The sequence below is a fragment of the Zea mays genome, chromosome 2 (assembly GCF_902167145.1).
Source record: "Zea mays cultivar B73 chromosome 2, Zm-B73-REFERENCE-NAM-5.0, whole genome shotgun sequence".
Lineage (NCBI taxonomy): Eukaryota > Viridiplantae > Streptophyta > Magnoliopsida > Poales > Poaceae > Zea > Zea mays.
The window spans coordinates 70,678,317-70,690,905 of NC_050097.1; the positions used below are offsets into that span (position 1 = coordinate 70,678,317).

Below are 12,589 nucleotides of genomic sequence, written 5' to 3' on the forward strand. Positions count from 1 at the left end.
AAGCAGTTTCTGATGAGTTATGAAGCAACTATATCTTCGTATGGGGGCAATACCGTAGTCATCGCGAAGTCCTTCGTCATGGCAGTCTGGAACGTAGCCCAGACATGGTATTCATCTCTTCGGCCAGGGACAATCACGTCGCGGCAGAAGCTCAAGGACATGCTGGTTACCAGTTTCCAAGGCTTTCAAACGAAGCCAGTCACAACTCAAGCCATGTTCCAGTGCATGCAAGACCATGAGGAATACCTTCAGGCGTATGTCCAAAGGTTCTTGCGACTGAGGGCACAAGCGCCCACAGTGCCCAATGAAATTGTCATTGAGGCCATGATTAAGGGTCTTCGGCCAGGACCCACGACTCAGTAATTCGCTAGGAAGCCCCCACAAACTCTGGAGAAGCTACTTCAGAAGATGGATGAATACATTCAGGCTGACAACGACTTCCGCCAAAGAAGGGAGGAAGCTTACAGATTCTCGGAGATGACCAGGGGCTTCAAAGGAAGATTCCACCCGAGGCATGTTAGGTCAATCCACAATTCCAATCAGAATGATGATAAAGGAAGCCAGTTTCAGAGGCCACAGTACTCACAATCTTTGGGGTAACAGCAAAGCTCTTTTAGGCCGCCAGCTCCAAGGGGCAGACGCGCCAGGGGCTTCGGAGGAAGATATGGGGATCAGCCCAGGAAGATTTATTGCTTATTCTGTGGTGAGGACAAGGGTCGTACCACAAGAATGTGTCAAATCACCATTCTGAAGCAAAAGGAGATCGCAGAAGCCGAAGCTCGACAGAATCAACCAAAGTAGGTCTTGCACACTGCTTCGTGCCACTCTCCCTACGTATCAGAATATGTGGGCAATCATCCTACAGCTTCTATTGCTTCGGCTAGCCATTCACAGGCTTCCTGGCCATAGCTCCCACCCCCACCACCACTGCAACCAACCTATTCCCGAAGCCAGCAGCCAGATGGGCGCCAGCACACCCAACAGCAACGGGAGTTCAGGGAGGAATCCGAAGCTCACACAGTCAACAGTACTGTGCCAGAATCAAAGCATATTTATTGAGCGATATCCTACCCCCGAAATACTTTTATGTTCTATGTCATTTTGTTTTTCAATAAGGAACAAGCAATGTAAATCTAGCTTTAATTCCTTGTAATAGTTTCTCTTCTATCAGAATGAAATATATCTTCTTCACAGACTTACGAAGCTCAAAAGTTGTCGAAGCTCAAAAGTAGTTCCTAAGGGAATGCAGAGCTAAAAATCACCGAAACTACAAAAAGTCGTTCCTAAGGGAGCGCAACGTAAGTTTTGCAGAAGCTACAAAAAGTCGTTCCTAAGGGAGCGCAGTGTAAGTTTTCTGCTCAAAAGTCGTTCCAAAGGGAACACAGAGCCAAATACCGCCGAAATAGAAGGCAAAGAAGTTCAAAAGACGTTCCTAAGGGGATGCAGAACTTATACCGCCGGAATAGAAGGCGAAGAAGTTTAAAAGACGTTCCTAAGGGGATGCAGAACTTACACCAAAAAAATAAGCGGTGTAGCCAAAAAATAAACGGCAAAGAGATACCGATCGTTCCTAAGGGGACGCAGAGATTGTGTGTTTCAGTGTGGGCATGTGGGTGTGTGTCTTCGGCATTAACATCATTCTTTGCATCATATCATCACATCATCCCGCATAGCATCACTTCATACATCATATCACACCAATGACACGAATTGAATACGAAGTTGATCTTCGAAGAATGCTTTATAAAAATGAAAATGTGCTAAGGCACAAAGTAAGCTGACAAATACAGTTTCATCAGCTCTGTTGCAAAAGAAGGGATCCTTTGTTTACAAAGCATGGATGTTTTTACGAAGTATGGATATTTTCACGAAGCATGGATCTTTTTCTTTACGAAGCATGAAAAGAAGGGAAGGTGTTTTTTCGCCGAAGGCTCAAAAACGGTATGTATATAAAAGTTTCATGCATCGCAAAGAAGTGAATTACAAATAATTTACATATTAAATTCAAAGATATACACATCAAATATTACAGTCTTGTTACAACAAAGCTACATCGACCATCTAAAAATGTTTTTACAATAAGTACTAGTCTTCTTTCAGGATTTTCTCCGCAACTTCATTTAGCAATTTATTGACGACTTCGTCAACAATAGATTCAGCCATGTTAATAATTTCCAGTGCTTCCTTCGTTTCTGGATCGGCCAGGGGATCAAACGGTTCCGGTGGCGGAGATAATTCAGCTGAAGAAGGAAAAAGTTAATTAGTCCGAAGCCATAAAAACAAATGCCGAAGCTAAAGGCCATGAAACAATACCTATACGTCTTTCACGCTCTGCAGCTTCCTCAGCTTGTTTTGTTTCTACCCGGGCGTCATGAATGTCTTTTTCACTTTTCTTCATAATTTCGTGAGCCATTTCTTGGCCACCATTCACCCAGATGTCATTGTAAAATTTCCCGCTCATTAAACTTGCTTCAGCTGAGGGATCCTTTGTATCATCCATGGAGAAGGCAGCTTTGGCCTGGGCCAGGGTCTTGACATGGTCGCATCCCGCCTTCTCTAGGATGGCTGAAATTCCCCTTGCACCGGAGAATGCACAGACATCCCCGCGATCACTTAAAATTTCTTCGAAAGCTTTGGCCTCTCCACTTATCCATTCGATAACACCTTCAGGGTCGCCTCGTATGAAGTTCTCTTCATTAGAATAGGCGCCCACGTTGGCGAAGCTAGCCTTTATTTTCGTCACACAACCCAAGGATTTTTCAAAGCATCTTTACTTGGATGCGCGAAGTTCTTCAACAGTTTTCTCTAAATGGTTTTTCCAATATTCGCTGATCTCTTGGTTAGCTTCTGCGAGAGCACATTTCTCTTTGGCTTCTGCCAACTGTTTACGAAGGTCTTCGATTTCATTCTTTTGGATTTCGGCATGAGCCTTGAAACCAGCTTCATCTTCTTTCACTTTGTTTACCAATGAAATCAAGATTTTGTCTTTTTCAAGACCTTCGTTCCTTAATTCAATTACCTCTGAACAAAGGTTGTTCAGAGCCATCGTATATCCTTCATCTTCAATGTTCTTCTGTGCTCTGAGGGCATTACTAAGAATCAGGCCCTGCAAGTGAAGAAAAGAATAAGTATGACAAATAAAATACCCCATTTTTAAATTCAAATGTAACTCTTATACCTTTATGCTATTATACGCTAAGCTGTCAGCAAGCTCATCCTTCGATAAGATCGAAAGGCCATCTTCCAGCTTTGGGAATCTGATGCTTCTACCTATCTCCTGACAAACGGATATTTCTTTATTATCCGGGAGACAGTACAAAAATTCTTCTTCCCCACTGCCATTAAACACTAATGCCCCTTCGGGTATTTTAATTTTTGGGCATAATGTAGTGCTTCTAGCTTTTCTTCTTGAGAAAGTTTCTTCCCCAAAGCGTGACGAATGATGTAATCAGTGCTTTCTTTTGAAGCTTCAGAAGCAAGAGCTTCAACCCTTTCAGACACAATTTGCTCTGTCACCTTTTCTTCAACTACGACAGGCTCTATCTTAGTGGGCTCTGAAGGCCCAGCTTCGATTTCAGCTTGAATTTTTGTAGCTCCGACTTCTGCCTGCTTCGTTTCAGCTTCGAGTTGCGCTTTGGAAACTTCGACAATTTTTCTTGAAGGAGCAGGACTCAAGGATTTTGCTGTTTCTAACACAACATCTAGCACATTTGCCATCCTTCTCCTCTTAGGAGTTGCGGCAGAACCCTTTTGTGCCTTCGACACTGTTACCTCTGTTGAAGGGCTCAAAATCTCTGGCATTTTCGTCATCTCTTTAATTTTTGGCCCTTCAGCCTTATCAGCCTTCGTTTCAACTAGCTTAACTGTAAGCACCTTCGGCATTACAAACAGCTCTTCAGTGCTCTACGCAGATGGAGCAGTCACTCTTGTTTCAGCAGCCGAAGAGGCCCCCTCGCCAAACTCAGGTACCACGGCCGGTTCAATGTAACGCGGCCGGTGGGTAAAAACCTTCATCTTTTTGCCCTTCGGCACAGGCTCAACTGGGGCGACCGAAGCAGCAGTTTTCCTCTTTTTCCTCTGTCCCCGCAGCGGGTAGCGGTAATCGGGGTAGACGAAGCCAATGGCGTCAAAAACTCTGTTCAGTCTCTTTTTTCCCCGACCGCCGAAGGCTGCAGACAGCGCATTATCTTCTGCCTTGGAATACGTTCCAAGTAGTTCATCACTTGTAGTTTCGATACACTTTAGCCAGTCGTCGTTTGGTTCATCAAACTTCTCCCTGAATCTGAAGGTATACTTCAGCCGGACCAGTCCACCATCGCTAGAGTCGGTGGTGGTCTCCTTCAGCATTTCCTAGCTGTCTATAAGCGGCCATACCCTGAAAGCTATATGTTCTTGAATTAAATCTCTTGTCCCAATAAAGGAGCAAACAGTGCTGAAGGCCCTCTGACACGCTTCAACTGTCTCATCAGTTTCTATCTTTGGCCTTCGAAAGCCGAAGAGGGACCAAATGGGACGCATAATGACTTTCTTAATGTCTTCCCTCACTGTCAAATCATTCTTTACATAAAATCATTCTTCCATCCAAGCCCCGGGCCACCTTTTCTGAAATGTTGGCACCGGGTGGCTTGCATTGGGGCGAGCGATAAATCCATAACAACCGAAGTTGTTGTGGTACTGTTCCTTACCCATGGCCTTCGTCTCATATAGAAGTTCGTGCATACTACAGAAGCACTTCGCGCTTGGCTCTAGCCCTTGGCTCCTTACTTCCTAGACAAAAAACCCCCATCCTTATTATGGCTTCGGGGGTGATCTGATGAAGGAAGATTTGGTAGGTCTTCAGCACTTCAACTACAAACTCACTCAAAGGGAACCGAAGCCCAGCCTTGAAGAAGCTTTGGAAAATTACAACTTCGTTCTCCTCAAGGGCAGGGACGTTGTTGTCTCCGCCAGCCCTCACAATAGACAGATCCCGAAAGTACCTTCCTCTCATGTTTTCAAGATGACTCTATTTGATGGTCGATTTTCCGAAGATTGAATGACTTGGCCTCCAGGGCCGATCCTCAGAATCTTCGTCCTCACTTTCCACATCATAGCTATCGCTGTCACCAGTATTTTCAGATAAGCCTTCCAGTATCTCTTTAGTAATCTTCTCTGTATTTGTTTTTGCCATCGACTCGACAAATCCAGCAATGTAAGGATCCTCAGTCTTCTTCTCCTCAAACAGCTTCTCTTCAGTCAGCTTCGTCTCAGCAACAACCTTCTTGTCTTGAGACATTTTTTCTTTAGAAATGGTGAAAACGCGTCTTTTAAACCGAAGCTCAGAGAGCTTGAAAAACTAGTAAGCGCTAGTGAACAAGAGCTATAAAATTGAGAAAATAATGCAAATGGCACAAACAGTGTATCAAATGCAGCTCGTGTGAGTTCCTATTTATACGCCCAGCGCGCTGCAAAGTGGAGGGTCCCATCTGTCATTGTGTATTGCTATTCTAGCAAAGGGAAGGTGTTTTTTCGAACCTTCGGCTTAAGGCCTTCGTCCATGTCGCAGTCTGAATTCGTTATCTTAACAAATTAATACTGCAAGAGGCTACTGTTGGGGGCCTTCGTCTTCCGAAGGTCCTCAAAAACATGATTAACAATGCTTCCCAAGTGTAATATATGTATAGGAACCTTCGGACTCGGGATGAAGCTGTTCACAATATGTAAAGCATGGTCGGGACGAAGGTCAAACCAGCTCCGAAGCTACGCGCAAGGAAGCTTCGGTTCAGTAGCAGAAAAGGAACCGACTTAAAGAGGAAAAGGCTATCTAGTCCTCGATAGATTATCCTTATGTCAATAGTAAACATGAAGGGCATGAATGTAATTTCACACAGGCTACGCCCTGTGCCTATAAATAGATGAACAGTACCCCGTATTGTTCACGCTGATTTGTACTTGCTTGTGCGTCACACTTGTACTTTCACCTTCTGTCAAGCCGAATGTACAAATGTAATTCAATATTGTTTCTGTTTTTCCATGATAATATAATGAAGATGAGTTAATAATGTCATGTGATTGTACATGTTGTTTCTTATATTTTTTATGTTTCTTCTTTTATTAACATATACTGCGATGATGAAGGTATGTCCTTCATGACCTTCGTCTGAAGATCATTATATCCTAAGGGAAATAATGCTTCGAAGACGAAGGGCTTTAACCTTTAACATTTTATGTTGCCTTATTCTTAATTCATAGCATTTGAGAACAAGTCCCCAACATTATTAAACATCTATTTATGAAGAGCTAGGTTATAAATCTTAAGTGGGTTTTCATGCAAAAGATATTGAACAAATAACTATCTATTGTTTTTATTAGAAAACACATGGCCTAGAAAGATTTATTAAAACAATATGTAAACTACTATTTTAAATTATCAAAAAGCATGAATGCTAATTAATACATTTTAACATTTTTAGAAAAGCTATATGGCATATTACTATCGTAAATCATATAATTATGAATAACTTAAATATAAGACTAAATAAGTTTTATGTAAAAGGATAACAAATAATTACCATGTTAATTAGCAAAATGCTTAGCCTTAGTTTGTTAAGAAAACTATATTCAAATCTATAGGCCATCATTTTAAAGATACGAACATCAATTCTATTATTTTAGCATTTTTAGCAAACTCTATCTTTAGTATGAAGAAACAATTTATGTATATGCATAGGACTTGAATAAAAAAACTAAATCATTTTGTAAGAAAAGACAATTAACTAATTTGATTATCTTTTATCTTTGATCGAGAATTATGTGGCCTACAACTTATTAAGAAAACTATATATAAACTCATTACTTTATTTACCAAAAATATGAACACTAATTATACCACTTTTAACATGTTAGGAAAAACTCTACGTCAGATTGCAAAGTATATAATATATCTCATTTAAGAAAAATTTTAGTATAAATCAAAATTAACTTTTATGGAGAAAGGTATATAATTATCTCTTAATGTTATTGAGAAATGCATGGTCAATATTTTATTAAGAAAACTACATTCAAGGTTAATATATAAACTAACATTTTAATTATAAAAAACTTGAACACTAATTTACTTTATTTTATCCTTTAGCAAAAGCTAAGTTATATATATAATAATATGAACTCAATTTGATGGACAGACTAATCATGCCTAGAAAACTAATTAAGTCATTTCAAATTAGGAACAAATGATCTAATTCATTTATAAGAAAACTTTGTCCGACAATATAAACTATCATTTTCTTTAATATGAAGGTATGAGCACCTAACTAAGTCATTTTAACATTATTAGAAAACTCTAATCTTTCTTAGTGTGAATAGACAATATATATGCAAATAAACTTATAAAACTTGAATATATATCTCAATCACATTTATGTAGAAATATCTATCCTTTATTTTGGTTAGAAATATGGGATCTACAATTACTTTTTAATTTCTTGTTCAGCAAAAACTACATTTAAACAAACATAATTTAAATTGATTTACAAAAATTTATAAATTGATGCACAAGATATTTTAATATTGCTAGCACATGATTATATAGTGAATAATACAAATCTCTATTTAAATTAAGATAGAAATATTCATTTTAACTTGAGAAAATTATTGTAGAGACATAAACAGAATTAACCGTAGCTTCTAGGGAGTATATCATGATTTGAGTTGTCTTGTACCTTGGCTTGGTCATGGCGTGCAGGATTCGATAGCTCCAACGGCGGAATTGGCGATGTCATAGGGGCACTGGGCAGGATGTTGTCGACGCGAGGGATGGAAGTTCTGACTGCGCGGCACGAGCATGGGGAGTCCCAACGACAACCGGGGACGACGCCATGCACATGTGAGCACATCCACAATAGCAAGGTGACGGCGCCGGCGTCGGCGTGGCAACAGGCGATGGTGCGGCTGGCCGGTTGCATGCATAGGCAAGAGAGTCACGGCGTAGCTACGGTGCAGACAAGGCTCTGGTTCGCGGCATGGATACTTAGCAGCGTAGGCGCAGATGTTGGCCAGGAAGCAGCGCGGAGCAGCAACAGTGGAGGCACGATGGTGATTAGTGAGGCTGAGTAGCTGCTCCACATGAGGGAGATGAACTGTATGTGGAATGACAGCGCAGCTAGGAGATGAACTGTATGTGGATTCCACGACTTGATTGCCAATTTGAATGTGTCTTTGAATTTCATTGAAACTGCTGCAGCAACCAACAGCGGTAGGAAACTGATGGTGGGGAGAGGAAAGGTTGTAGGACAAAAAAACTGCTGCCGGCGGGCCCCACCGGCCACCAGGCTGTGGCGCCGCCCACCAAGAGGCTAGGCGATTGACGATTCCCCTTTGCCCAACCCGCAACCACTTTTGCTCCGTTCGACCTCGCTAGCTCACGCATGCGTTACCCCGCGCCATGTCTCGCTTTGATACCACTTATGTCACACCCGGTTTTGGAAGGCAAACCAAATGCGAACCATGTACGTGCTACGATCAGAAACTCACGTACACAACGATTACATAGTTGGACATCATCACACATTGCTCAAAATAATAGCGGAAATAGTACTTTATTAAATTCATATGTCCAAGACATCCATAGAGTCATTAACTTGATATAGTCATTATCATAATCAAAGTGCGGAATACGAAACGTAGAAGATAAGGCCTTCAAAGGAAACTGACTGGGGGTTTGCCACTAAACACGACTAGAACTCATCGAAGTCCTGAAACTCCTAAAAGTCCTCCATGTTGCCTTCATCTTCACTTGAGCACTAATTGCAACGGGGACAACCTGGGGTTGGGGGGTTTTAAAGCAAGGGCGAGTACACATCAACGTACTCAGAAAATGTCCTGTTTGGTTAAGGTGGACTAGATCTATGTGTGGGTTAAGGTTAAAGAAGTTGCTTTTAGTTGGTCAGGTATTTATTACTAGTAGAAAAGCCAAGTTTTAGTAGTAAACCCAAGTTATTACCCAAAAGTACTCCCTCCGAGAGAAAATACCAGAAACCACAGTTATAATCATCACCAGTTACCATCATCATAAAAGTATCCAAAGTTATTCTAATCAAAGAGGATCCTAAGGCTGCTCTTAACTGTGAGAATGGCTGATATACCAGTTTTTAACACTCTGCAGAGGTTGCACACTTTACCCACGAGTCGTGATCCCTTCCCAACCTGGGTTGTAGAGACCTGATTTTCACTACCGAGGTGAATGGCTAGGGATTCACTATGTAGCCTTTACAAAGATTCCCCTGGTGTGCAGTTGCTCGTTAGGTTTCACCAGTCGTACAAACACAGTACTGCTCCCTAAGGTGGGTGACTTACAAAACCAAATCGAATGAACCTTAGCCCCGATACACAGTTGCTCGTTAGGTTTCCAAACTACTGATTGTGTGTGCCATTAGCCGCGTTGGTGACTCCAGCTGGTAGGGGCAAGTTGCGTACATAATAGAGTCACAACAAACTAGTCCCAATCAGTAATATACAATGCAATCTACTTCAACCCTTTATGGCCAATTGATCTAATCAAACTGTGCATCAAGTAGATCCATCTCGTCAACCTAGATCTAAACCAAAACTATGCAAGATGGCTCCGGTACCACTCTTAGGAGACGTGCTAGACACATCTACCACATCACCCAGGAAACTTGGAAGTAAGAGATCATGGATCGTTATTACTAGATGTGCAGTGAAATGAAAGATGAGTTGGACTAGCGATCCAACAGGGGCGCGTGTTGAGGGAGAGAAAGTAGCCAATCATGATTGTGTCCTCTGCAACTTGTCAGCGCAACAATCGTAATTGTGCCTCCACGTAGTCCACACGTCCGGGGAAGGAATATCGTGAGCCAGTGTGCTAGAATTGCACGTGCAGCGAATGTCTCGCGACTAGGCATGAGGAAAGCGATGACTAGGGTTTGCACGTGTGGTGGGATGACATAACTCTAGCCCCCTTCCATGTATTTATATAACATGTTAATGGGATGCAACCCACTAAACCTTTAACCACAGTTAGACCCTAATTCGAATTATGTATGATTGACTCTTGAGTATATCTCTAATAACATGATCCCTAAAAATCCACTATACTCTCTCCAGACTTTCTATTCCACCGTCTATCTCACTCCCTATTTCAAACTTCACTCTGCAAACAGTGCAATCTACAACGCAAAATAGTACTTTGCACAGCCCTTTACATCGTCTACTGGAGATGGCATAATAAAAAAATATCACTTTATCATGCTCGCGAGTACCTGCATGAGTAAGCCTAGGCCATAAAGCCGAGAGTGCGGTCTAATTGTGCCATTGTTTTCGCAACAGAAACATACGGCAGGCAAATCGTGGGCAAGAGTGTGAGAGCCATATCCTAGAGTCTAGAGAGTTGTTCAAAAGACGGAATGTCCAGAGGAGAGGTGAACTGAGCTCTAAAAAAATCAAGTGTGAACAAATCTTAGTCTATGCAAAAGCAACTTTACCTGATTGCACTAAGACACTTTGCCATGTCCAAAAAATTATATGTGTTATAGATAGTTTTCATTAATTAAAATAAGTGATTTTTCCCAAATTTCCTAAGGTATAGCTACTTTGTTGTTATTTCCATTTTAAAATAGTTTTATCACAAAACTCTAAGTTAATTTGTCATGAATGTTGTATTCATGTTGATTGTTTAATTGTATATGGGTGAAAAACAAACTATAAAATTTAAGTATGACTCGAATATGTTGTCATATAACTAAGTTACAAGAATCAAAAGAGGCCAAATTTTCATGCAAATATCGTTTTCTTTTACAAAATTTAAATCTTTTAAAATGGAATTTACAAAAAGAATATTTTCAAACCAAGTTTGTTTTTAGTTCAAAATGTTTTTTTACTTTGGAGGCTCACATATGTGACATTGTAACGCTCTGCAGCAATGTACTTTTAACTTGCATATTTGCGTTTCTTATGCTGATCTCGCTTCTACAATCATCTCTATTTCTAATATGAGCCTCATAACTTTAGGTCAAAAATAGCATGAAAATGAGGAAAATACAAGTTTTCTCGAAAGGAAATGCTAGTCTGTATAATGTGGACGTGTGGCGTCGTTGAATCCCGTTTAAGTTTAGGCAAAAAGAACCCACCGATCAAATGAGGAGACAAAAAATTGCGTCTGCCGGGAGTCGAACCCGGGTCTATTGCTTGGAAGGCAATTATCCTAACCGTTGGACTACAGACGCTTTGATGTAAAGAGCATTCATTAGTCTTTTGTACATAAAATTTGTAAGGTCGAATTTCCGTTCTGTCTAGCTTTACAGTCTCCATGTGTTCTGTGTACATGCTCTTCACTTGATATCACCTTTTTTTTTGTAGAAATTCACTTGGATGGTTACAGATTGTCTTCTAGAGTGTGTCTATGGAACTACACTGGTTCTCTCTAGGGAACATAATTACCATTTAAATTGACTAACATAGCATACACATGAAGAATGAATGCATGTACCATAAATTTATATTCAACTCAAATAACAAGATGTTGACCTTTTTTCTCGTAAGATGTTAACCTCAGTGATTTGAGCGTATATATGTGCAAGATGTTAACCACAATGGCTTGTATGTATGTGCAGTTACGTTGTGGTTGAGATAATACTAACTTTATAAGGACTTGTTTGTGAGCACGTGTAATGGAGTGAATTGAAGAGCCAAAATCGCTTGCTCATCAATTTTGAATAATAAAGTATTTTGGTCCCCACATGAAATTTTGTCTCCCTCAATACCCTTGTCCCAAACGAGTCTAGAGTAATAAAAAAAGGAGAGCTAGGAGGGAAACATGGTTGTTGGAGACTTGTTCTCAAATGCTATAAATTAAGAACAAGACAACACAAAAATAGGTTAATGGTTAATGACATTCGTCCTTCGAAGCATTATTTCCCTAATGATATAACGATCTTTGGACGAAGGTTATGAAGGACGTACCTTCATCATCACAACATAAATCAATAAAAGACGAAGCATATGAAACATGAAAAATAACGTGGATAATCACATGGTATCATAATATATCTTTTATTATATGATTATGTATGAATAAGAACAATATGGAATTACATTTGTACCTTCGGCTTGACAGAAGGCAAAGGTACAACCGTGATGCACGAGTGAATACAAGACAACGTGAACAGTACGGGGGTACTGTTCATATATTTATAGGCACAGAAAGAAATTGACAGCGAATAGAAAGAAATTGAGATCTTCTTGACAAGGAAAGGAGCAACAACTAGGGGCTCATTGAAAGGAAAATGTGCCTTTGGGCAATTTCTATTAAGTTTTGGTGATTAAGTGTCCAACACATTTAAACAAGCTCTCATGTGCTAAACAAAGAGATAATTGATAATCAAGGCAAAGGTATGGTTCTAGACTTAGTACATTGGTTTTTGTGTGTACTAATATATTTGTCTAAGTGCTAGAATCAGAGAAAAGAGAAGAAGAAAAGAACTTGGCTGCAGCAGCCAAGACTCAGCTCGGTCTGGCACACCGGAGTGTCCGGTGCGCCAGGATAGCTTCCGGTGAACTGGCCGCTCTCAGGAGTTTTTGGCGGCGTACGACT

General features: G+C 40.6%; 1 non-coding gene across 1 annotated transcript; it reads right to left on the bottom strand.

The window, feature by feature from the left end:
• Positions 1-11,150: 11,150 nt before the first annotated feature.
• Positions 11,151-11,222, bottom strand: TRNAG-UCC (transfer RNA glycine (anticodon UCC)). Its single transcript has one exon. It is a non-coding gene; the product is annotated as a tRNA-Gly (tRNA).
• Between the last annotated feature and the right edge of the window lie 1,367 nt (positions 11,223-12,589).